Raw genomic sequence first — 24,641 nt, 5'->3', positions numbered from 1 at the left:
TGTCTTCTTGTTCTCTTGACTCTTTCTCAGAGTGGAAGTTTTTCATTTTAATGAAGTCCAGCTTTGTCAATAATTTATTTTATGGATTTGTGTGCCTTTTGTGTTGGAACTAAAAAAGTCATTGCCACACCTGAGGTCACCTGGGTTTTCTCCTTTGTTATCTTCCAGGAGTATTATAGATTTGCATTTTATTTTAGGTCTGTGATCCATTTTGACTTTTTGAAGGATGTGAGGCCTGTGTCCTGATTCATTTTTTCACATGAGGATGTTCAGTTGTTCCAGGACCACTTGTTGGAAGGACTCTTTTCTCCATTATATGGCCTTTACTCCTGTCAGTTGTCTGTACTTATGTGGGTCTACTTCTGGGTTGTTTTTCTGTTCTGTTGATCTATGTGTCTGTTCTTTTACCAACAACACACTCTCTTGACTACTGTAGCTTTATTGTGAGTTTTGAGGTTGCGTAGTGTCAACCTTCCAACTTTTTTCTTCTTTAGTATTGTTTTGGCTACTCTGGGTCTTTTGTCTCTCCATATATACTTTAGACTCAGTTTGTCAATATCCACAAAACAATTTTCTAGGATTTTGATGGGGATTGCATTGAATCTATATATTAAGTTGGGAACCAGTGACATCTTCACAATATTGAGTCTTCCTACCTGTGAATATGGAATATCTCTCCATTTATCTTTTTTGATTCCTTTCATCAGAGTTTTGCAGTTTTCCTCATATAGATCTCATTCATATTTTGTTAGATTTATACCTAAGTGGTTCATTTTTGGGGAGTGCTAATGTAAATGGTATTATGTTTTTAATTTCAAATTCTACTTGTCCATTGTGGTATATAGGAAAAGGTTTGGCCTCTGCATATTGACCTTGATTCCTGAAACCTTGCTATAATCACTTATTAGTTCCAGTTTTTTTCAATTCTTTCAGATTTTCTACACAGATGATCATGTAATCTGGGAACAAAGATAATTTCTTCCTCTCCAATTTGTATTTTCTTGTCTTGTCTTATTGCATTGGCTAGAACTGCCAGGACAGTGTTTAAAAAGGAGTGTTGAGAAGGGACATTCCTCTTGTACCTGATCTTAGAGGGAAAGCTTTGTGTTTCTCACCGTTAAGAATGCTGTTAGCTGCAGGTTTTTTGGGTGGCTATTCTTTATCAAGATGAGGAATTTCTCCTCTATCCTAGTTTATTGAGAGTTTTTTTTTTTTTAATCAGGAATGGGTGTTAGATTTTGTCAAATGCTCTTTTTCTATTTATATGATCATGTTATTTTTCTTCTTTAGCCTATTGATGTGATGGATTATGTTAAATGACTTTTGAAGGTTGAACCAGTCTTACATGCCTGGGATAAATCCCATCTAGTTGTAGAATATAATTCTTTTATACATCATTGGATTCTATTTGCTAATATTTTGTTGAGGATTTTTGTATCTATGCTCATGAGTGATATTGTGTGTAGTTTTCTTGTAATGTCTCTGACTGGTATTGGTATTAGGGTAATGCTGGCCTCATAGGATGAGTTAGTTAGTAGTCCCTCTTCTATCCTCTGAAAGAGATCATAAAGAATTTGCATATTTTCTTCCTTAAATGTCTGGTAGATTTCCCCAGTGAACCCATCTGGGCTTTCTCTTTTTGAAGGTTATTAATTATTAGTTCAATTATTTAATAGATCCAGGCCTATTCAGATAGTGTATTTCTTCTTTTGTGAGTCTGGCAAATTGTATCTTTCAAGGAATTCCATTTCCTCTAGATTATCAAGTTTGTTGGCATAGAGTTGTTCATAGTATTCCTGTATTAGCCTGTAATAATATCCTCTCTTTCTTTTATGATATTAGTAATTTGTGTCTCTTCTCTTTTTTTCTTGGCCTGGCTAGAAGCTTATTAATTTTTATTATCTCTTCAAAGAATCAGCTTTTGGTTTCATTGATTTTCCTCTGTTGATTTCCCATATAACCAATTTTTATACCTGGGAAACAAATACATTAAAATTTAGTTCATTGAATATAAAAAAGTAGACGTTAAAACTTTTAACTTAAAAGATAAAGTACATTTTCACTAACAAGACACTGCTTTTATTCCTTATACAGGAGCTTTGCTTAATATTTGTTTGAAGTAAGAAGGTGCTAAAAATCTGAAAACTACTCAATGATGTAAGCCCCCGGGCCCTTCCATGGCTCAGTGATTCAGTTAGATTAAATAATGTTGTGATCAGATGTTTTTGTTTCAAAAATATTCACCTTTTAGTAAACCATAAAGCCATAAAGATTAGTCAAGTTTGGCTATGTGGTTGGATAAAGTCACCTGGAACATGATACAGGGTAGAAGCACTGGACTAGAAATCAGAATGCCTGGTCCCCACCTTTGTATTGCTCAGCTTTCATTTGACAGTCAGAATGCTTTCATTCGGCGGTGCCAGAAACCCACCCCTAATGAGGTTGAGTTTTAGGTATGGCTACATTCAGAAGCTCAAATGATGTCATAAGGTTCAGGCTTTGTCTCACTCGGCTCTGCTTCCTCTGCACCGATCCTACTCTTACACAGACTCTAATGGCCTCCAGCAGCTCCATGCTGACAGCCTCATAGATCCCAGTTCGGAGAAAAGAGAATGCTCCTTTCCCCCAGCGGTCCAGCAGAAAGTCATGGGGTTATCTGATTGAGCCAGTTTAGATCACATGCCCACTCTGAAGCAATCACCGTGAAGTGGCAGGGTGTGGCCATGATGGTGGTGGATTTCATGACAAGCCAAATCTAGGTCGTAAGTCTATCCTTGGAACTTGAGTGGGAGGCTGGTACCACCTAAACCATGTGGCCTAAGTTGAGATTCCCCAGGAAAAATTAGGGTGCTGTTATCACAGGATTGAAGAATGGATGCTGGAATGGCAAAACAAATTCAGTAGAAACAAAACCAAAACAGCTTCTAAATTCAGTTTCTCTACCTGCCTTGAAGGGGACTGCTGTTGTGAGGGCTCAGCGAGAGGAAGTATGTGAACAGGGAGGACTGGTACCTGTCTTGAGATGGATGCAGTCTGGAGGCACGTCACTGTGCAAACTTGGTTGGCAGGCAATACCTGGTTGAATAGAAACACATAGAATTTAACAACACAACAGGCTTCATGAAATGTGAACTCTTGCCCCTCATGAGACTGGATCACCAGCAAAGAGCTGGCAGAGAGACTCTTTTCAACTAATCACACTCTGATTGGCTTGGTCAACACTGCCCTGCTCATCCCAGAGGTGAGTGTGCGCACTTTCTCGGGGAAATGCAACCAGGGAAGATTTTTCTGCCCCTCTCTCCTGTGACCTTGTTTTTCAGAGGTCAGTGGGGATCAGATTCAGAATTGCTGACATTGTCAGCCCCAGGAGAAAATTTGTGAGGCTCAGCCAGATCTATTTATGCCAGATTTGACAATGTCATTGGGTTATGCGCACATGGAACTGCTGATGGTTTGTTACAATTGTTGTTAAACCCTCCGTGTAGGTGATTTGGAAGGCACTGATTGATGAATGCCCATTGCTTTGTAGTTTCTGAGGCGGAAAAAGGAAAAACAGGTTTTCCCTGTATTCGAGAGGAAAATACTTGGAAGGAGGAATTCAGCCTTCTCCTCCATTCCAGGCTTTTCAGCTTTAACTTGGGGGGGGGGGGGAATCTCCTCCTCAAAGCCTTCACAGATGCCCCCATTAGGAGGAAATACCTCTTCATCTATGTATCCTTGACATTGACTTAGCAAGAGCCGCCATGTTTCCCAGCCTCCAGCCTGCCGCACTCTCCATCCACTCTCTCTGTGACAGCCAGAGTGACCTTTACAAACGTAGATTAGCTTAGACTGTGCCATCACCCTGTTTGCAACCCTTCGGTGGCCTTTCCTCACACTCAGATAAAACCTGAGCTCTTGTCCTGGGCCCTTCTTTCTGACCTAATCTTACACCATTATCCACTTTGACTCATTCTACTCCAGACATAATATCCTGAATTTCAGTCTGTAAATATGCCATGTATGCCAGAATTTTATGTCTGTAAATAGTCTTCCCATACCTGCTGTTCTTTTATTCTGGAAGGCTGTCCCCACATTCTTCATCCAGCAGACTCCTTCTCATCTTTCTCAGAAAGTAACCCACAAAGCCCTGCTGAAAGGAGTCCCTTATAGTTGCTTTCATAGTAGTCTGTGTTTTTCCTGTTTCCTTTAAACACATCACACTTGCAATTATACATTTATTTACTATCAGTCTCCCCATTAGATGAAGAGCTTCATGAGGGCAACAGCTGTGTCCATCTTTCTGTTTTGTTTACTGCTGTATCTCCTGAACCTGGTGCTTAGCATGTACATAATACATTTTTGTTACCCAAATGATTAGAGGCTTGGAGTTCTCTCTTATGGTAGGCAGGACTTCCTTCTGTGTTCTTTCTTCTGGCCACCACTGATCTCTTCTTCCAAGAGGGGAGTAGGGGTGAGGGGGTGGCATCACACTTACCTCTTTCTCCCTCCAGGCACTTAGCCTGGTATTTGGCCCGCAGTGGGCACTCAGTTGGGGTTGCTGATGACTTCACGTTACCTGTGCTCTTCCCCAAACCCCCCTCAACTGCACAGCACATGTTGGAAGTGACAAAGATAGAAACCTACAGGATGAGACTTCGGAGTCGCCAAGCCATTGCAAAATCTAAAGCTTCCACCTGTGAGTTGTTGATCCCTGAGACTCGGGCACAACAGAGCCAGGGCAGGCTGTAAGAATCACCTTCCAAGATGCAGCACACCTGGACGAGGTCTTGCCTGAACTGAGGCCTGCGATCTCCTCCAAGGGCAGGGATGAGTGGGGTGGGAGGGTGGGGAATGCAGAGATGACCCCTGAGCCCCCAGGCTCTCACTTGAACAGATACTCATTAAGCAAATAGTGACTGTGTTAGAGTCTGTGGGGGCCTCAGACAAGAACAAGACACAGCCCCTGACCTCAGAAGGCTCAGAGTTTAGTAGAACAGACACATAACTTGCCCCTTTCTAGCTATATGGCCTTGGACCCATTACTTAACTTCTGCAAAGCCTCAGTTTCTTCATCTGTAGGATAAGGTAATAAATGTACCAGCTTCACTGGTCATAATTCAGTGAGTTGATGCACAGAAAGTGCTTAGGACAGGGCCGGGCTTAGTAAGAGCTTGCAGTATTTGCTATGCTCAGGCAAGGACAGGAGTCACCTGTAGCCCTCTAATGTAAACCTCCTGTTTACCATTGTCTCCAGGCAGAGCTGCCCTCTGGTGGTAATTATGCAGAATGACCATCTGTCCTGGGACGCTGCCTCTTCTGCCTCGGTGCTGCTGACTGTTTTTCGCTCTTTGCTTGCCTGGTCTGTGATATTTCCCTGACCTTCCCCTTTTGCTAGGTTGCCCTTCCTGGTCCACAGGGTTCTCAGGCTGCCCAGAGCTAAGAGACCAGTCAGAAGAAAGGCAGAGAGAAGCCTTGATGTTCACTGGTTGGTTATGCCAATACATTTTCTCGAGAACAGCATCCTGACCTCCCTCTGGAGACCCTCCCCTCCCCTCCAGGACCCAAGCCGACCAATGAAAGTATCATCACTGCAAGGGCCAGTGACTGGTTCTGGAGTGGGCACATGACCCAAACCTGCCAATGAGAATATCCCAGCTCCTGGCTTGGTGATTGGTGCAGGGGTAGGGATGTGACTGAGGCTTGACTTTGGTGGGAACTTCTGGTGAAAATGTTTCTCCCGGGGTTGCTAAGCTGGTAGTATGTCAGCCTTGAGTGTTTGGGGCTTGAGAAGAGATGCTGCCCCATAAAAAAGGCGGCAGTAGAGAAAGCAGAGCCCTGAACAGTGTCCTGGTGACGGTAGTTGAATTCCTGGATTATCAGCCTCTTAGACTTTTTAATCCAGTGAGTCAATAAATGCGCCCTTTGAGTTTTGGCTGCTTTGAACGGAATTTCTGTCAACTGCACCTGAAAGAACCCAGAGTCTGAACCCAGAGTCTGTCTTGTGTGTGCATGTGTGTCTGCACACCACACACACACACATCACACACTTCATTCAGTACTTACTGAGCACCCTTTCTGTTCTGGGAACTGAGCACTGCCTGTTCTCAGAGCATGCAGGGGTGACCTGGACTCGGTCCCTGACCGCAGGACTGCCAGGAATGGGGATAACAAGGCTGACTCCTTGCTCAGCTGCTTTTGAAAGCAGCAGGACCAGGTACGTAATTTGCTGGGTCCAGAGCAAAATGAAAACATGGCATCCTTTATTCTAAGTTATTAAGAATTTCAAGATGGCAACGGCAGAGCATTAAACCAAGTGCAAACTCCCGTATAAGTGCCCAGGGGGCTTGCACATAAAGCCAGCCCTGGTTCTCAGCCTGGGACTATTTAGGCATATCTGTGAGGAAACGATCACATGAACTGTTACCAAGCAGTTTTAACTGAAGATATTCTAAGGGGCAGGAGTCCTGGGGATGGAAATATCTCAAGCTTGAGTGTGTGGGTGGTGGCAGTGAAAGGAAGTGGTGCTGGTTGGGCGCCCTGTTGGTTTCGAGCAGGACGGAAGTGGATATGGGAGGAGTCCACACTTTTTAAAAAGAAGAACCAGGAGTCAAAGAAGTTTGCCAGGCAGGCTGTGGTGTCCTGGTTCTGCAACCAGACATACCTGGGGTGCAGTCCCCTTTTGACTATTTAGTAGCTGAGTGACCTTGGGCAAGTCACTTGACTTCTCTGAGTGCAGTTTCATGGAATGGAAAATAGCAGTGATCTTACCAAATAGCAGGTTTGTAGGGAGCATCTCTGGGATAATGTCAGCAAAAAAACCCTTTACAAACTATAAGAGTATGACCATAATCCATCAGTTCTAAGATGGGCTTTTTTTTTTTTTTTTACATTCCCTATTTCTGAAATTGGAAGGCATTACAACTCATGGTGTAATATAATTTAATTGGTGGCTTTTAGTTTTTCTCGGTGGTTCATAAAGAGTGTGTGTGTTGCAATGAGGGGCATCTCATGAACAGATTTGATGAGATGGTAGATGAAACAGTCCTCACTGTCATTTCTTCCCCCCACTGCTACCCTTGCTGGGAGCTTTCAGAGGACAGAAGTGGTGCCTTTTCTTGTGTGCCCCCTCAGAGCCTGGCACTGTGTCTGGCCCAAATCAGCACTCAATTAATGCTTTCTATTCTGACAAGGGCAAGTGGCCAGCTCAAAGTTTTGGCTAGAAGGGCTCTTGGAAAGCCAAATGCAACCTGCTTACCTTCCAATTAACTTGGCAATTTTGGCTTGAGGAGTGTATTGTGCATGTTTTGTTTTTCTGGCTACCCAGCATCCACTCACCTTCTGAGAGCTGCTTGGTCCATCCTCACCCATTTCAATGAAGACAGAGGGAACACCTCCTCACCAATCTCTCATGCCCACTGCCTTCCTACCTAACTCCATGACTAATTTAACCAGCGTAACACATCCCTCTAGCCTCAGATATTGGTCCAGTGATGCACGCATGACCCAATCAGAATCTCTGAGATACAATGAGACTTTTGCATAGTAGCTGCTGTCTGTGCCTCCACCACAGGTCATTGGCATCTGTCATTTCCATGAACACTGGCTGAACTTTCAAATGCCAGTCCTTGGGACTCTGCCTGAGGGCTATCTCAGGCTGCTGGAGCCCACTATGCTGACACATGCAGCAGGCCAGAGTGCCGAGTCAATGCCACCAAGGAGCAGCTAGGAATGGGACTGAGGTGAGCAGAATGTCATGCCTCGTGTGCAAAATGTAAGGAATCCTAAGTCCATCCCCAGAGCAGCCCTCAACCAATGGCTGATGGGAGCTGGTAGATAAATGCCCCAATTCCCTTTGAGGTGCATTCTCTACCCTATTTCTCACAGCTCCCCAGTGAGATTAGGCTCTGGATGCCCGCAGAGATAACTGGCTCAGTAACACACCCTTTATTGGCTTCTTCTCCTTCCCTGGCTCAATTCCCTATTCCCCTCTCAGTGTTTCCTGTGATCACTTCCCAATAAACCACTTGTACTCAAATCCTTGTCTCAGGATCTGCTGCTGGGGGAGCCCAAACCAAGACACCTGTTGCCTGTGATTAAGAGATGATGCAGCTCTAGGAGCTGCCGGCACCTGTCTCGCCAGCCACGAGGGGCAGTCCCTCCAAGAATGGAGCAGACAATGGAGGAGAGCAGAACTGAGATGGCAGGTGAGGTGACTTTAATGAAGTTTTGCTATAAGGATCATACACCACAGTTCAGACACTATGAAATTCCCCATGAGATCTCTTTGTGCACTGGTATTTTCTCTCCTACAGCCAGCTACCTCCCCTCTTTTCTCTCTACCCTCTCCCAAAATTCTGTTGTCCAGAATGATTCACCTCCGTTCTCTTAGCTTCTGCACCCACTCAACAAAATTAGTCTCCTTTGGGATTTACCACTCTGGAAGTTGTTCGAATATGGGCTGGGAATTGTAAAGAAAAAGTAGAAAGGAGTGTTTAAATGTTGGTAGAGTGGTATGTGTACGCGTGTTTGTGCTTCTTGGCAGGACTCATCTCAGGCTCCAAAGTCGGGAGATACGCAGCAGCCTTTTTCTACTGGGAAATCACGTGGGAGCCCCAAACCGGGGACTGGAGGCCTCTCCCAGCCTCTCATCTCTTTGTCTCTTAGTCATCTCTTCTGTTCTCAATTATCTGTCTCTTTCTCCTCCTCTCTGCCTCCTTCCTCTGTTCTTCAGAGGAATACCAATCCACACAACCTGACAGACTCACCCCAGTTCAAATTCACGGAGAAGCTGACAGGCTCTGCTCAACTGCCAATACATCGCTTCCCCTGGGCCAGGTCCCACCTCTTGTCCAATCAGCTGTGGCTGTGGTGCTGGGAGGCGGGGCCTTGGGGAAGGTGGCCAATGAAATATCCCGAACAGTTCCACCCCTTTCAGCAACCGGCTCCCAGAGCCTCAGGACAGTGACTGGGACGGAAGAGAGTGATATTAAGAGCCAATAGTGACTGAGCACTTCTTTAAATCAGGAACAAGACACACATTACCTCTTTTATAACGAAATGTTATCAGAGTGTAACAAGTGCAGGAATCTTAAGTATACAGCTCAACATACATATAATTTCTTTAAATTTTTATAGCAACCCGAAGATCACGGGTGCGATTATTACTGTCTTTAATGTACAGTGTGAAAATGGGCTCAGCAAAGCCCATTCACTCACCTGGAGAGTGGGTCTGGGATTTAACCAGGCTGCACAACCCTAGAATCTGAGTGCATGACCACTACTGTGCACTGCCCACGTCACCGAGTCACCTTCAGGGATAGGCATGACCTGTGTTCTGGGCAGTGACAGGGAGACAAACAGGTGACATTCATTTACAAAGGGTGTCGGGTGCTGGGTTGAAGATCTCCAGCCCAGCTCTCTCCTCTTGGCCACCCTCTCCTTCTCCCCCTCCTGGCCACTTAGTCCTTTCCTCTGCTTTTCCGGACAGCACAGCCGCAGCTGGAGGCAGCCTCTGGGAACCACCAAGAGGCTTTATGATGTGCAGATGGTGTTTCCGCCAAGCCCCTCGCTTTTCATGTCAGTGGCCTCTGGGAGCTGGGCCAGCCCAGATGTCCCTGATCGTGAGAAAGTCTCCTCTGGCAAGACTGGCATAAGATGCCAGCGATGGGGGCCTCAGGCCAGCTCTGGCTTGGATCCTCTGGTGAGGGGGCTTGGCCGGATGCTTGTGAGGCAGATGATTCTGTGCCATTTATGTCCAGGCCTGCGTATTAGGATGGTGTATCTGCAGAGCCAGGAATATCACTTCTGAGGCTACAGACAGACAGACAGAGACACTGCACAGCTAACTTTTTAAAAGGACTCTAGATTAATCTCTTTTTTCCATGCATGTTGTTTTATCTGACTCTCAAGCTATCTATGGGCAGACTGCCTCTCCTGTTGGAGGAGAGGAGGTGCCCTCCTGCGACAGGAACAATCTCATCCCCATCAGTGACAGACTGGGCCAAGATCAGGAGCCATGTGTCTCCCCCATCAGACTGGGAGTTCCACAATCAGGGATGAAGGTGTCTCTGTCATCAAAGTAAGAATCACCAGTCTCCAGGAAAATATGACTCTGCTGTCTGCTCTCAGACTAGGAGTTCCCCAAATCAGGAAAATGTGACTCTTCCATCAAACTGGGAGTTTTCGACGTTGAGAACTATGTATTCTTTGTCTCTTCCATCAGGCTGAAAACTTCCAAGGGATGAGATGAGTGTCTCCGCCATCAGACCAGGAGCTCCCTGAGAGTGGGGTTATGGTATCTCTTCATCTCTCTCCTCCCAGAATGTTCATACAAGGCTCTGTCTGCAAAGGATGCCTAGTGTAGGAGAAATGTCTGCTGACAATTCTAGGGGACAGGTGACTTTCATCCTGGACTCTGCAGACCTGCCCTTAGCAACCACCTGGGAAGGGTGGGGACAGTGTCGCCAAAGTGGGTGCTGGAGATTCACAGGCAGGGAATACCAACAGTGAGATTGATGGGCACCTGGACAGTGTCTGTCTTGTGACCTGCTGTAGAACCCAGCTTTTGGCCCAGGGTTTTCTTCTTAACAGGAACTCAGTGACAATGACTGGCTGATGAATGAATGAATGAAAATCTGGCTCCTGCCCTTGAGATGCTCACCCTCTGCTAGGGAAGGAATGAAGCTCATTTTTCTTGAGTGCCTCTATGCATTGGACACAATTTCAGGTTCTTTCGTGTATATTACCTTATTTAATCCTCAGAACAACCCTAGAGGATAAGTTTTACTTTCTCCACTTCACAGATGAGGAAATTGGAGCTCAGAGCCTGTCCAAGATCTCAGAGCTGGTAAATAAGGGAGTTGAGATTTGAACTGAGGTCCTTTGATTTCCAGACATGGATCCTCTTCATGGAAAAATTACTGTCATTTACTTTCAGAGCTAGCTAAGACAAGTGTGTATGAAGTTGGCCTGTGAACTGAGGGAGAGGGAAGCTCAGAAAAGCTTCAAAGAAAGAGTGATATTGGATACGGGTTTTGAAGGATGAGTAGGAGTTCACCAGACAGAGGAGATGGGGAGGCATGGCTAGAAAAGGAGAGAAGTTTTGTCTACTTGGAAGACTCCCATCTGGGGTTTTGGGGCAGCTGTCCCCTCCCACATGTGCTCTTCTGTCACTCTGCCTTTCCCAGACCTGGACTTCCTCCCTCTCTTTGGGAGGACATAACAGCCTAATCTCATGCTGGCACATCACTGCCGAGATGCCAGGAAACCTCTGCTGTGAGCCTCCCACCCTGGCGCCAGGGCCAGCTGTGCTTCTAGGAGGAAGGAAGGGTGGTTGGTGGCCAGCTGTGATGAGAAATTTCCTCTTTGGGTCTTCTAAAGGGGACAGGGCAGTGGAAGAGGAGCTGGGATCCTGGTGCTGCATCTGGCCAGAGGAGGTAGGTGAAAAAAGATGGGGGTAAGTGAGTTGTCCCCCAGGCTTGTGACCAGTGGCCCTCTCCTTCTAGAAAGCAGATGACAGTTTATCACATCCCCCTGTTAGTGTGGACATCCCTTAGGTATCTTTTCTAGTAACAGGCAGGTGTAGTAGTCTCCTGGGTGGGAGTGCAGAGTAGGTCTTCAATTTGGTTGCTGATCAGTGGTCACACTTTGTTTCTGTTTTTTTTTTTTTTTCAAGCTTTTTCTTTGCGGGGGGAGGGGGCAGTAATTAGATTTATTTATTTATTTATAAAAATTTTTTAAAGTGGAGGTTCTGGGGATTGAACCCAGGACCTTTGTGCATGCTAAGCACGGACTCTACCACTGAGCTATACTCAGACCCACAATGGTCATACTCCATGAATTCATCATTTTGTTAAAACTGGGTAGAACAAAGTTTAGCTCTTAGCTGAACTCATCAGGGTCCAATTAGAATCACAGCTTCAAGGAGGTCAGAAGGAAGGAGAGAAACAGACCCTCTATACCTGTGGCTTTAAAATTACATGTATGTTTCTATCAACAGAACCTTAAAAAAAAATCCAGGAAATTTTACCTGAAGCCCAATGGGTTTAACAGATATAAGCAGAGGAGAGGGAACTCAGAGGATGGCGCACTCAGCTTTCTCTGCCCTCACCTTGACCCCCTAAGAATGTTCATGGAACCCAATTCTCCCCAGCACCTGAATATCTCTGGTGAACTCCAACTCTCAAATTTTACTACTAAGACAACTGAGGCACTGAGAGGGGAATGATTTGTCTGAGGTTACATGAGGAGTCGGTATTCAGGGTGATATCCCCCAAATTCCTGGCTTGAAACTCAGTGCGGGATGGGGTGGGGGGTATCTGTTCAGTTGTAGCACTGGCTTTGGAACCACCTCCTGCAGGCTCCCCATCCAGGCCGGTGGAGCACCCATGACTCAAGGCTTTGGGCTCTGGGCACTGCTACCCAACAGGATAAGAGAAACTCTGCCCATGAAGGTGGGCCCCGTCCCTTTTGCAGAAGGGCAAGCTGAGGTCCGGAGAGGGCCACGCTCTGGGTTACACGCGCACCAGCCAGAGCGTTAATGCAGGACCAGGTCACAGCTGCCTTTGGTTCTATTCCTCCAGGATCTTCACTTGTCCCAGGCTCCCGTTGGCCAGTGGAGACCCTCCCAGGGGCCCTGGCAGACAGCCATCTGCCCAGGCTTCACCCAGCCAGGAGCCGTGAAAAGCAGGTTCTGATATGGAAGCTGCCAGGGTGTTACTAACCGGCTGTCAGTTGCAATTAGGGCAGCGGCCTTTCATCTCCCCGCCACTCTCCTCCTGCTCAGGGCAGCCTCGCATCACATCCTGCCCTGTCCTGACTCTGTCTGGCCGGTGGCAGGCGCCCCTCCTGAGGTAGGACCCCAGACAGGGGCCGGCGTGAGCAGGCCGCACTGGAAAACATTGCCAGGGCCCGTCTCCAGGGGCCTTTGGTCCATCCCTCAGCCCCGCCTGGCCTGGCCGGGCCCCTCTCCGAGCCTTGTCCTGGAAGGCTCCATCCACTCCAGTCAGGCCTGCCCGAGATTACCTAGGTGTTCTGGTGACTTCTGAGGGCCTCGCATGAAAGATAACGCCCAAATCAACAAATCTGCCATTGTGGCTTTGAAGAGACTGTTTCAATCACTTTATTTTGTCTTTATGTCAGGTTTGCCAGATGGCTTGGGTCTTTCTGAGGTCCTGTACCGAGGGGGCGCAGAGAGAACTGGTGCAGCTTCAAAGCTCCTTTTTAATCTTTAGCAACATCACAGCGGCTGGGAAACTGCCTCGGCTCCCTCAAGTCTCTCCCACAAAAGAGGCGCGGCCGAGGCTCTAATGAAAGCCAGATAAAGGGATGGCTGGAATCAGAAACAGAGGGAAAAGAGCAGTCGTTAGTCTTTCTTGTAGCTGTTTCAAAAGAAATTCTAAGACAAATTATGGCTTTGGGTGTTTTTCTAAAAGGACTGAAGCAGGGAGAGGAGCTGGGGGAGGATGCTTTGACCCCTCAGCACCCTTCCCCTTGCATAAAAGGCAGAGGAGACTGAAAAAGGCCGAAATACAACAATAAACTTTCCGCGGGTGCGTGGGGATGAAAGCCTGGCTGGCATAATTACGGGCGAGGGTGCTCCGAGCGGGCGGGTGCCTTTACCTTGCCGGCAGCGCTATTAATGATGCGGCTCCCTCCTCTTTCTTCTCTGGAAGGGACGCCTTTGGTTTTGGGGAATGGGGGTGGGGGGCTGCACCACACAGCTGACATTTGGCGCAGGCTGTGGTTGTGTGATGCGTTGCTCCGTCATGTAAGGGCCCAAGCCGCCCCGCTGGCTGCCAACGCCTGTCGTCCGTGAGACGGCCAAGGTGCCCGTGGGTCAGCATCCTTCCCACTCGCCCTTCTTCAAGGTTTCAAGGTCTTTCTCTCAGGACCCGGGGAGGGGTTTTCTGACCTGCAATTCTGCCCATATACGCTCTCTCTTTCGGGGATCAGCTTTGCTCTCGGGGACGCAGAGGGGTGGGGGAGCTTACAGCTGTCTTTCCGTGGCACGCACTGTCTTAAATGCCCGCCATCAGCCAAAAGAGCAAGCCCGTCCAGTGCCGCCGTGTTCTCCAGCTGGGGCAGCACACGAGGCTGCTCTCAGCTTCTGTCTCACCTCTCATCTCCCCATGGTCGGCTTAGTTTGCGCGGATGGTTGGTCAGCTACATGGCGAGGCCTCGAGGGAATGGCCAGCTATGATTTGACAGGCAGGCAGGGAGGAGGCAGAAAGCTGGACAGTGTAGGGGGGCTTCCAGGGGAGGGGCAGGGTGAACAGTTGGGGGGCACTGAGCAGCATCCTTGCAAGGGCATCGCTGGCTTTGAAGGTTGGTGAAGACCCACAGAGTTCTTGCCCTAAAGTGGTCCCTCACTAGAGGTGGCAGATTGAGGTCCTGGGAGAGGAAGGGGTTAACCAAGGTCAGACAGCTGATTAGGAACAAAGCAAGACCTCAAGTCCATGTTCCACAGGAGGACTCAGATATTCTGAGAGAATGGGGGACTTGTGTGGCGTGGGGTCAGAGGAGAGTTCAGATCCTGATGGCAGAGATGGGCAGGGTCTCACGCGTCCCCTCCACGCTGTTCCTCCGCCTCCTCCCTTTGCCACTTGGCAGGGCTTAGCTGCCATGGGCTTTGGCTTCTGGAGGCTTGGCCGAGAGGTGTTCCTGGGGCTCCCAGAGCATCAGGGCCATTGCCCAGGTTGCAGTCACATGAGGGTCATTCTCCCCACCCTGGGGGTGTGTTTTCACTCACTTCTGTGGAGGCTCTTGCCATGCGTATGAGAATTGAGGAAAACTGAAACCAAAGAAATGTAGCTGCCCAGCATTTACCTGCTGGTGTTAAAAGGTCTCCTGGTTTCCCCATCTTGTTCTCAGCCCCAGAGAGGGGAGAGTTAGATGTGTTGACAGGTGAGAGCTTGCGGGAAGGGTAAGGGAGGGGGCGGCCCCATCTCTTTCTCTCACTTTCTGCCTTTGCTCTCTCGCTGTGTGTCTTCCACTTTGCCTGCCTGTCTGTCTTCTCCCCATCCCTCTCCAGTGATGTCCTGGCCTGGGGCTCTGGTTTCTGTTCCTGGCACTGGGGCCTCCGTAGCCTCCCAGCACTTCTGGTGCCTCATCTCCCTGCTGCACCTGTTGCTGAGCAAGGAGCTGGGGCTGCCAAGAGGTGGAGAACTCCAGGAAACTGAGGGATGCAGGCCAACTGGAAAGGGAGGGGATGGTGCAGTGGCAAGGGCTGGGTGTCTCATCACACCTCCTCCCTTGAGACAGAGCCAGGCAGAATCTGCCTGCCAGGCCCCTGGACTATTTTAATGAAGGAGAATATGGGCAGATAAGAGGTACAAGCCATGTAAGGTGGGTATCTCCCTGCTCTCCTGTGTGTATGGTGCACACCTGACACCCAACACCCCCTTGTCGAAGGTATTGCACAGCGAGGAGTCCAGGTCTGGGACTGCATTCCTGAGGTTTGAATCCTGGCTCTTCACCTTCCTAGCTGGGGGGCCTTGGGAAAATGACTTACTCTTTTTGTGGCTCACTTTTCTTATCTGTAATATGGGACTAATAATTGTACTTAGCTCATAAGGTTGTCATGAGGAATCAATGTAAAGTGCTTAGGATAGGGCCTGGCATGCTTGCATTCAACAAATGTGAACCAGTGTTGTTTTTGGCCCCTCCGAGATCTCTTCAGCCATCACTGTCAGCAACAACTAAGCTGATAATCCACTATGTGAACCAATCCTCATGCTTGGGTGTTGTGGTGGGTACTGGGGTAAATGGCTGTCTTTTCTCCCTCTCTCCTTGTCTTCTGACAACAGGCCCTCTTTCCTGGGGGGGCTATTCTGTGTAATTCTAAGGGGGTGTGTGGCCATGTGACACAGGCGTGGCCAATCAGAGAACCCCATTCCTCAGGCCACATTGATTGATTGGCTCAGGTGGTTATAGGACCAAGACCAGGCCAGAGTCCTCCCCAGAATTTTGTTGCTAGAACTGTGAGAAGAGATGGTGTCCCATCCTCTGAGACCCAAGTTCTAAGGCTGCTGTAAGCTGGAATCACTACAGCATAAAGGAAGCTACAGTAGGAGGAAAGGAGTCCATTAGGTCAAGGAATGTAGAAATAAGACGTGAAGAGATGGGGACAGACAGAGAGAATGAAGCCCTGAACCTGGCTGGCCAGCTACTTCCATTTTGCGTGTGTGTACACACGGCTGAGCCAGTTGCTGTTTGCACTTAAAGCGTTTGAGTTGGGTTTCTTGCCATCAATGGCAAGGCTGGCTTGATTGCCTCGGAGGCCTGAACTCATGCTCACAACACTGTCACTCACAGGAGCTCATAGTTTCCTTAAAGAAGCCACACCATGGGAAGAATGCTGAGGAAGACCAGATGATGAAGGGTTGGGTGTCAGAGGCAAGAGTGGGTTCAGCAGAATACAAGCCTTCCCTTTGGTGGTGGCCATTGAGCGGGGCTTGATTTCAAGGTCTCAGAGAAACAGAGAGGGGAATAGGTGAGCATTTCACGTGAAGGGCACAGCATGAGCTAAAGGCTCAGAGGAGAGAAAACACAGGTTAGAAGAATAGCAGCTAGTTTGGTTTGGCTGAAATGTCAGGTAAGTGGGGAAAGGAAAACTGGAGGATATGAGGCTGCCAAGTTCTGTTGGGGTCAGAGCACGGAAGGTCTGGAGTTTCAGGTCTAGAACCTTGGAATTTTATGGATTAGACAACAGAGAGCTACTGAAGTGTGTGTTTGTGTTTTTCTTTTTGAGTGGATGTTGAAAGGTTCAGAACTGTGTAGAGGATGGTTAAGATGGGGAGGCTGGAGTCAGAGAGTTGGTCAGAAGACCAGGTGAGAAGTAATGGCTGTCTAGAGTTAGATGGTGGCCTAGACTGGACATGGATATCGTAGGAGTTTGTTGTTTTTATGTTAATATTCACCCTTGCTTCTTCTGGTAAAAACCTCCTTATTTTCGTTGGGGAAACCGCTCCTCCTCCAAACTCAAGTCTATGTAGTCTGAGTGGGACTGACTTCACACTCAGATCTAGGGCATGGCATGTGACCCTGTCCTAAGCTAACCATATACCATCCCTTGACCACAGGAAATGGTTCAAGGATGGCCATGTGTTTCAATTTGGGCCAATAAGTGTCAGGCCCACTCTTTTTGTAAGATGAGTTAGGGAAAGGGAATTCTATTTTCCTGTAGACTTAGGGAGCTTTGGGTGCCCCCTTGAGGCAGATTGGAGTCACTCAGAAGAAAGCAGAGTAACAGAGGGAGAGAGTAAGTCCTGACGCCATCATTGGAGCTCCTGAATCCACATACCCCTGGACATTGCAGGTACCCGAGACCATGAATTTGAGTTGACAAGAGTCTTGAGACTCATGCAGCTGCAATGACACACTGTATGTGTGCCTGTGTGTGCTCAGAAGGAAGGGAAAGAGCAAAGGAGAAAGGAGTGGTCATGGCCTCAGTCCTTGAGAGGTTGGTGACACCACCAGCAGGGACTAGGCATTTGGGAGAAGCCATTTTTGAGGGAAGGTGCAGGATCCACCAGGATCCAATATACTAGCATGAACCAAAGGTGGCTAACCATTTCTCCACTGTCAGGAGAAAGAAGGATATTCCAAGAGACCATGTTGATTTTGAGGGCTTGGCTGCCAGCAAAATCCATCCTGGGCCAGAGGTGGTTTCACTCACTGGCTCTGAGGCCCATGGTTTACTGACTGCTCACCAGTGAGCACTTCAGTTATGCAGAATTGAAACAACATTTTTCTTTCTGCTTTACTCAGAGTTCTCTGGGCAATTACGTGAACCAGAAACTCCATTCTTCAGAAGTCATTGGCGAAGTGAAAATAGCAGGAGATTGAGTAGGCTAAAGACCAGTGTACACACCCTGGCTCTGCAATGCTCTGTCTTGGTGATCTTGGGCAGATACTTAGCATGAAAGATGAGTCAGAGTCTACGAGGTGAAGAAGAGGTGAGAAACATTATAGGCAGAAGAACAGGCTGGTGGTCAGGGTGAGAGGGAGGTGGGTAAGTCACAGGTTCTAGGGTCAGCTGGACCAGCATTCTCATTCTGGCTCGAGTGGATGACCTTAAGGTAAGTCCCTCAACCTCTCTGTGCCTCAGTTTGCTCATCTGAAAAGTGGACCCAATGATGTCTCTCTTGTAAGGCTGATATGAAGATTACTGGCGGAACTTTTCTATAAAGTGTTTGGCATGTAGTTGGTGTTCAGTAAAGTCTTACTGTTATTATTTAAAAATTATTTATTATTATTTCTCAAGTGATGGAAGCATGGAGGAGCATGAGGGGGTGTTTATTAGTCAGTCTCTTTTCAATTGCAAATAAAAGAAACCCAAATCAGACTGCCTTAAGGAAAAAAACAAAGGAAGTTGTTGGTTCACGTGAGAGTAAAGTCTAATGAATTTCAGACATGATTAGATCCAGAGGCTCAAATAATATTACCAGGATACTGTCTATCTCTCCATTTTTTGGCTCTGTTTTCCACGGTATAGGTTCCATTTCAGGGGTGTGCTGGAGCCAATTGTAAAACATTCAGGAATTTTGGGAAGTGTTGTTAAATCATTGGTAGCATGAAATTGGCCATGGTGGGAGTATTTATGTCACGGAAATTGGCAAATGCTGCAGACCAGGGCTTGATTGCTTTCCTTCTTTCTTTTTCCCTTCCTTCCTTCCATTTCCTTTCATTTCTTTTCATTTCCTTTCCCTTTCTTTCTTTTCTTTTCTCTCATCTTTCAGGCGAGCTAGTTCAACCAGCACACAATGGCTCTGTTCTCTAAAAGCCACTTCCCTTGTAGTGGCAAGATGGCTGCCCACAGCAACTGATTGACGTCCCACCAGTCTTCTTTAGTGGGATAAACTATAAAGTCTTATGGTGAAGGTTTAGATGTGGAGAGGGGAGACGAATTGGGACCATTGAAACAACTTAACTCCTTCCCTAAAGAAAACCGATGGGCGGTAGGGTATAGCTTAGTGGTAGAGTGCGTGCTTAGCATGCACAAGGTCCTGGGTTCAATCCCCAGTACCTCCATTAAAAAAATAAATATATAAATAAATAAACCTAATTAACCCCCCCCCAAAACAAAAAAAGCCAATCAAGGTGATGTCAACAACAGAAAGAGAATGGTTACTGAGAGGCTATAAACAATAGATGTCCACTGAGGGTCTTGGGGAGGGTGGGGGATGAATGTGGCTGGGCTGAGTATGTAGTGGGGGAAGGAGGGCCTGCAGGAGAGGAGGCTGGAGTAGAAAGTAAGGACTGGAAAAGGGCCTGCTGCTGTCTCTGTGACACCACCCTGTGAGCTAGGTGACTGTTCTTGGTCCCCAGACTCAGGGGAGCTGCTTTCCTTTTTGTTTCACCAGAAGCAGATGCTGAGCAAGGTTAATTTATTTGGGAGGTGATGCCAAGAAACACTTACAGGGGAGTAGGAAAATGTGCAGTGTTAAGCTGGTAAACTGGCTCTTTGGAAAAAACAAACAAACAAAAACACCCTGATTTCTAGTGTCTGCCAATTTTCATGGTGTAGAAGTTCCCACTGTAGTTGACTTCAAGCTACTGGTGTGATGGAACTGAATGAGGAGCTGGGAAGAGATGGGGAGAAAAGGTTCTTATGAGCTGGTCTGAGCTGAGTTCAGCACTCCAGATGGCAGGGAGAGGGCGTATATTCAAGCCAGCTGCGACAATGAGCCCTTGGAGCTGGGTACCACTGGGACTGCTGGAAGTGGCGTGAAGCACAGGCCTCTGCATTACCCCATCGGGGCAAAGGGCTGGGGTGCCCACCCACCAGTTCCCTGTCCATTGTTTGTTTGGGCCGTTCCCTTGGGAATAGTAATTCTCGGGCACTTCTGGACAGGGCTCTGGTTGCCAGAGGAAGAGGTACAAGGGCTAGAAGTTGCAAGTTGTGCCAGTTGGTGTGGAAATGGTAAGGTCTGTTATGGGGGCTGCTGGCAAGTTGCCAGCAGAGAGTGAAGTGTCCAACAGGCCAGGCTCTGGGGACCCCCACTGGCTTCCGGACCTCCTTCTCCCCCAGCATCCTACTCCTTCGTTGAAAGCAACCTTACTCATTTCCCTCAAGCAAGAAATGGAATAAACATCCTTAATATTTTCAATGACACCATTTTGCTGTTCTCTGGACGTGGAGGTGTTTCTCTGGAATATTTCCAGATGTGTCTCTGGGCTTCTGTCTGGTCCTTGATGGGGTGGGAATAGGGTCATATTATGTTTATTTCTTGCTTTTTCTCATTCCCTCTGATGTTTCCTTCTTGTAGTTGGGGAGTTTGGAGAAAATATTCTTTTTTTTTTAATAGTGAAAATCCATTCATTTATTGGGAACTCACTGATTTGGGTGATTTGCTCCATACAGCAGACATGGTGGGTGCCCTGCCCAGATGCCTTGGCCATTCCCAGCTCCTAACGCTGGCTTCTCACCAAAGAACTGTGCAACTCTCTGAGCTGGTTCTCTGAATGCAGGAGGGTGACAGCTCCATGTGGGACAGGCCTGGAGTGTCCCAGGAGTAGCCCCTTTCGTGGAGGACTGCTGGGAAATGAGATGAATCTCTCAGCTTTATCACCCCTTGGGTGGGCCACCCTCAGGCAGGTCCCAGGAGTCTGGTTGGGAGTGAACTCCTTTCACTCACAGTGATCACCTGCTCAGTAACCTATCCTGTATTGGCTGCCTTCTCTTGCTCACTTCCCCAGGTCCCTACTGGTGCTTCCTGGGACCACTTCCCTGATAACCTGCTTCCCTGATAAGTCTTATCTCAGGCTCTGCTTTGGGGGAACCCATTCTGGGACACAGTGTGTCCCCCATCTTGGCTTCTGATTGAGACAAATCTGTTGGCATTAGAACTGTGTCTGATTGTACCTTTCCCCCCTCCCCCAGGGCTTGGCACAGTATGAAGGGCTCGCCAGGGTTTCAACATCTGGACAAGTAATCAATGTGAAAATCCAGATCCAAGGAGGCATCAGCTAAGGGCTGAAGGGAAGTTAGAGACAGTGGGGTCTACAGGTGCCATGTCCTCTTTTTTTTTTTTAATTGAAGTATAATAGATTAATATAACACACAATGTTGTGTTAATTTCTGGTGTACAGCATTCAGTTATACACATATACTTATATATATTCTTTTCATATTCTTTTTCATTATAGGCTATCTGAAGCTATTGAATATAGTTCCCTGTGCTACACAGTAGGACCTTGTTGTTTATCTATTCTGTATATATTAATTGCTGTGTCCTCTTAAATCTGCATGCCCAGTCACCTGTCTCCTGAGCCCCAGAACCATGCATCCAACCAGAGGTCTCCACCTGGACCCTCAAACTCAAAATGTAACTTATCATCCCCCAACCTCCTTGCCTAGCATGCCTCCTCTCAGGCAGTGAAGACAGACACTGGCACGAACCCCTCTCTCCCTTGTCCACACAGGGTCTTGTTTTGGTCCTCTTGTGCATCCTTCCCAAAGCTTTCCACACTTCTCTCCATCTCCCCTGACACCTCTCAGGCCCCTGCCAGCATCCCCTCTCACCTCCAGTCTCGCAACCCTGCAACCTCTCCTTCTGAAGCAACCTTGGCCACTTAGCTCCCTGCCGAAAGTCCTCAGCTGTGGCTCCGCATCTTGGTGAAGCGGAAACTCAAACTCCTTGCTGTGGCCTAACAAGGGCCCCACAGGAGCTGGTCCCAGTCCAACCTTCAGTCTCCATGCACCCTGACTTAACACCCTGAATCCCACAGGGCAGAACTGCCTTCAGTTCCTTAAACTCGCTTTCTTTTAGCTGCTGGCTTAAACCAGGCTTTCTCTCTGCCCCTATATGTCCCCCCTCTTCCCCTGGCTGACCCTGAATCATCCTTTAGGTTTAGCTTAAATGCCACTTCCACAGAGCGGATGCCTCTGGATGCCTGGTCTGGATTATGGGAGCCTGTTTTCTCATGAACCCCTGTGGTTACATAGATCCCCTGAATTTGAAACTTATTTAATCACATTGCTCTCATGAAAGGTAAATGCTATTTGGGCCGCTTCTGATCTGCTTCTGGCTGTATCCCTGGCCTGCGGGGGTGCGTAGAAGTGTCTGAGGAGTGACTTGGGGAGCAGAAGGGTGACTTCTTGGGCCTGGCCTGGAGGAGAGCGTCTGGAGAGCTCGGCTCTAGTTCTAGACAGAACTTTCGCTTGGCGGCCTTTGTGTTCCCCATGCCATCTTATTCAGGTCCTTAACGGGAAAAGAGGGGTGCGCAGGATGGTGAGGGATGGCGAGGAGGAGGGAGGGAGGGCAGGAGAAGAAAGGAAGCCCTAATCCGTGGCCCAGAAGAAATGAGCATCTCCAAGTTTCCCACATCCCTCATCTAAGTAGGTCACACGGAAGAACTTGGAGTTCCTGTCAAAGTTTCAGGCAAAAACAATAACTTGGTTTTGACCTTGCTCTCTTCAAAAAGCAAGTTGCTGCTGAGCTGCAACATCAAAAAGAATAAATAATTGTTTTTCTTTTTTGTTGTTATGATATGGATCATCTGAGCGGTTAGTGGTAAGCAAGCAGCTTTGATTCGACTCTGGCTCCCCAGCGCTCCAGCCTCTCTTTATGTCAGCAGGCTCCTGTTTCCACCCCAGGATAGCAGAATCCCTTGATTAAATTCATATTTGTTTTAATCTTTCCCTGTGTCTGATCTCGAGCTCAAAGATGGTCAGGGAAAAAAAAGCCGGCTGTCCTGCTGTGGCCACGGGGAGGGCCCGTGTCAGGCCCCACGCTGTTTGTTCTGTCCGGCGCGATAAGGCAGCCAGCCCACGGTGCCCGGCCATGCCCACCGTGCCCGCCCCGGTGCCCGCGCTGCTGCTGGCTGCTGGGACGGCCCACTGAGCCGCTGGGCTGCGGGGGAGGGCGATGAGGGTGGGGGACCAGGCGGCTGGCAGCACTGGCCACAGCCTCCCGTTGGCCCCTCACACTGGACTTGGAGCTCTGGAATTCTCTTTAAACATTTTAAAGCTGAAAAAAGTATGGCTCTTAAGTGCGCAGAATGGAGTTTATCACCCTGCTCAGGTCGTAGCAGGCTACTATTGCTTGTTTGTGTTTTACACCCCATCTTTCATCCCTGCCCCCCCACCCCCGATTCTGCCAGCATGGAGGCAGCCTTCCCACATGTTGGTAAATACCCTTAAATACATGATGCTGCTTTTTACATGGATGTGTGTTTCTTTTTTTAGTGTGGTGAAATACACATAACATAAAATGTACCATTCTAACATACGTGATTTTAATATATAGAGAAGTATTATGTTCTATACCATGAAGCAGTCAAGAGTTCAGGCTCTGGGCTCAAACTACCTGAGTTCAAAACACCAGCTTTGTCACTTGCTAGCTGCTACTTAGCCATTTGGTACCTCAGTGTCTCCATCTGTGAAATGGGATGATATATTTGTTCCCACATCGTGGACCTGTCTGGAGGGTTAAATGAGGTAATACTTAAAGAAGCACTCAGATCACTACCTGGCCTGTGTTAAATGCTCAGAAAGTGTTAGCTATTCTTATTATTCTATTTCTCATTTTTTGTTTTCTATCACTTAGCCCAATATTTTTGAGACCCGCCCATACTGCTGTATGTGCATCTGGTTCCTTGTTTTTAATTGTGTTCCATAGTGTGTTTTGCCTACATTTTACTTTTTGATTCCTTGGAGGTGGACACCTAATTGGCAAAGTGGCAGCGAGCATCCCTCGCAGACCAGCGGCAGGATTTCTGCCCCCAGGAGTGGGGTCCCTGGGTCCTAGGTCAGGGGCTGGCCAACTTTCCATAAAGAGTGAGATAGTTAATATTTTTGGCTTTGTTGCAATTACCTAACTCCGCTGTTGCAACATTAAAGCAGCCATAGGTCATACATAAATGAATGTGCATAGCTATGTTTTAATAAATCTTTATTTACAGAAACAGGGGCTGGCCAGGTTTGGCCTGCAGGTCTGCAGACTCCTGCACCAGGTCATAAGCAGGCCTGATGTTGCTGAATGCCTCCAGTTGCTCTCAGATTGGCTACAGTCCATTCTCCTGCCAGTAATGCCCACGTCCTCCTAATATAATTCTCCAAGTCATTGATTCAGAGGACAAGGAGGTGCCAAGGGGGCCCATGCCTCTGCCCTCAGCCTCTGGCTGCCTCTCCTGCCCTCATTCTCTGGCTGTGACTTTCTTTCACTGTGAGGTTTGGGCTGTTCACATCTGTTGGCTGAGAAATTTAAGTTAATATATCCCTGGATCATTTGAACGATTGTCACTGCCAATTACTGGTTGCCAGGTGCTGTGCTAAGCACTTTACATGTGTTAGCCCCTTTGGTAACCCCAACGACCCTGTGAAGTGGGTATGAGCAGAATTTCCTTTTCCAGGTGAGGAAACTAAGGCTCAGACAGGTGGAGTGACTTGCCTAAGGTCACACAGCTAGAACAAGTTAGAGCCAGCACACAAAACCACATCTGTTCAATGCCAAGTCGAATTCCACTCTAATCCCTCTCACTGATGTTCTGTGTGGAAGGCTGGGCCTGGTAAAGGAAGGTCCAGGAAGCTTGAGTTGGGGCTCATACATGAAGAGTGCTTAGCACAGCATCTGGCACACACAAATGGGAGGTGGGAGGGCGCAGAGCAAGAAGGGGAAGGAGCTGATAGCACACTTGGCTCCGACGTGCCCAGT

The sequence above is a fragment of the Camelus bactrianus genome, chromosome 9 (assembly GCF_048773025.1).
Source record: "Camelus bactrianus isolate YW-2024 breed Bactrian camel chromosome 9, ASM4877302v1, whole genome shotgun sequence".
NCBI classification, from domain to species: domain Eukaryota; kingdom Metazoa; phylum Chordata; class Mammalia; order Artiodactyla; family Camelidae; genus Camelus; species Camelus bactrianus.
This window is presented reverse-complemented; position numbering follows the sequence as displayed.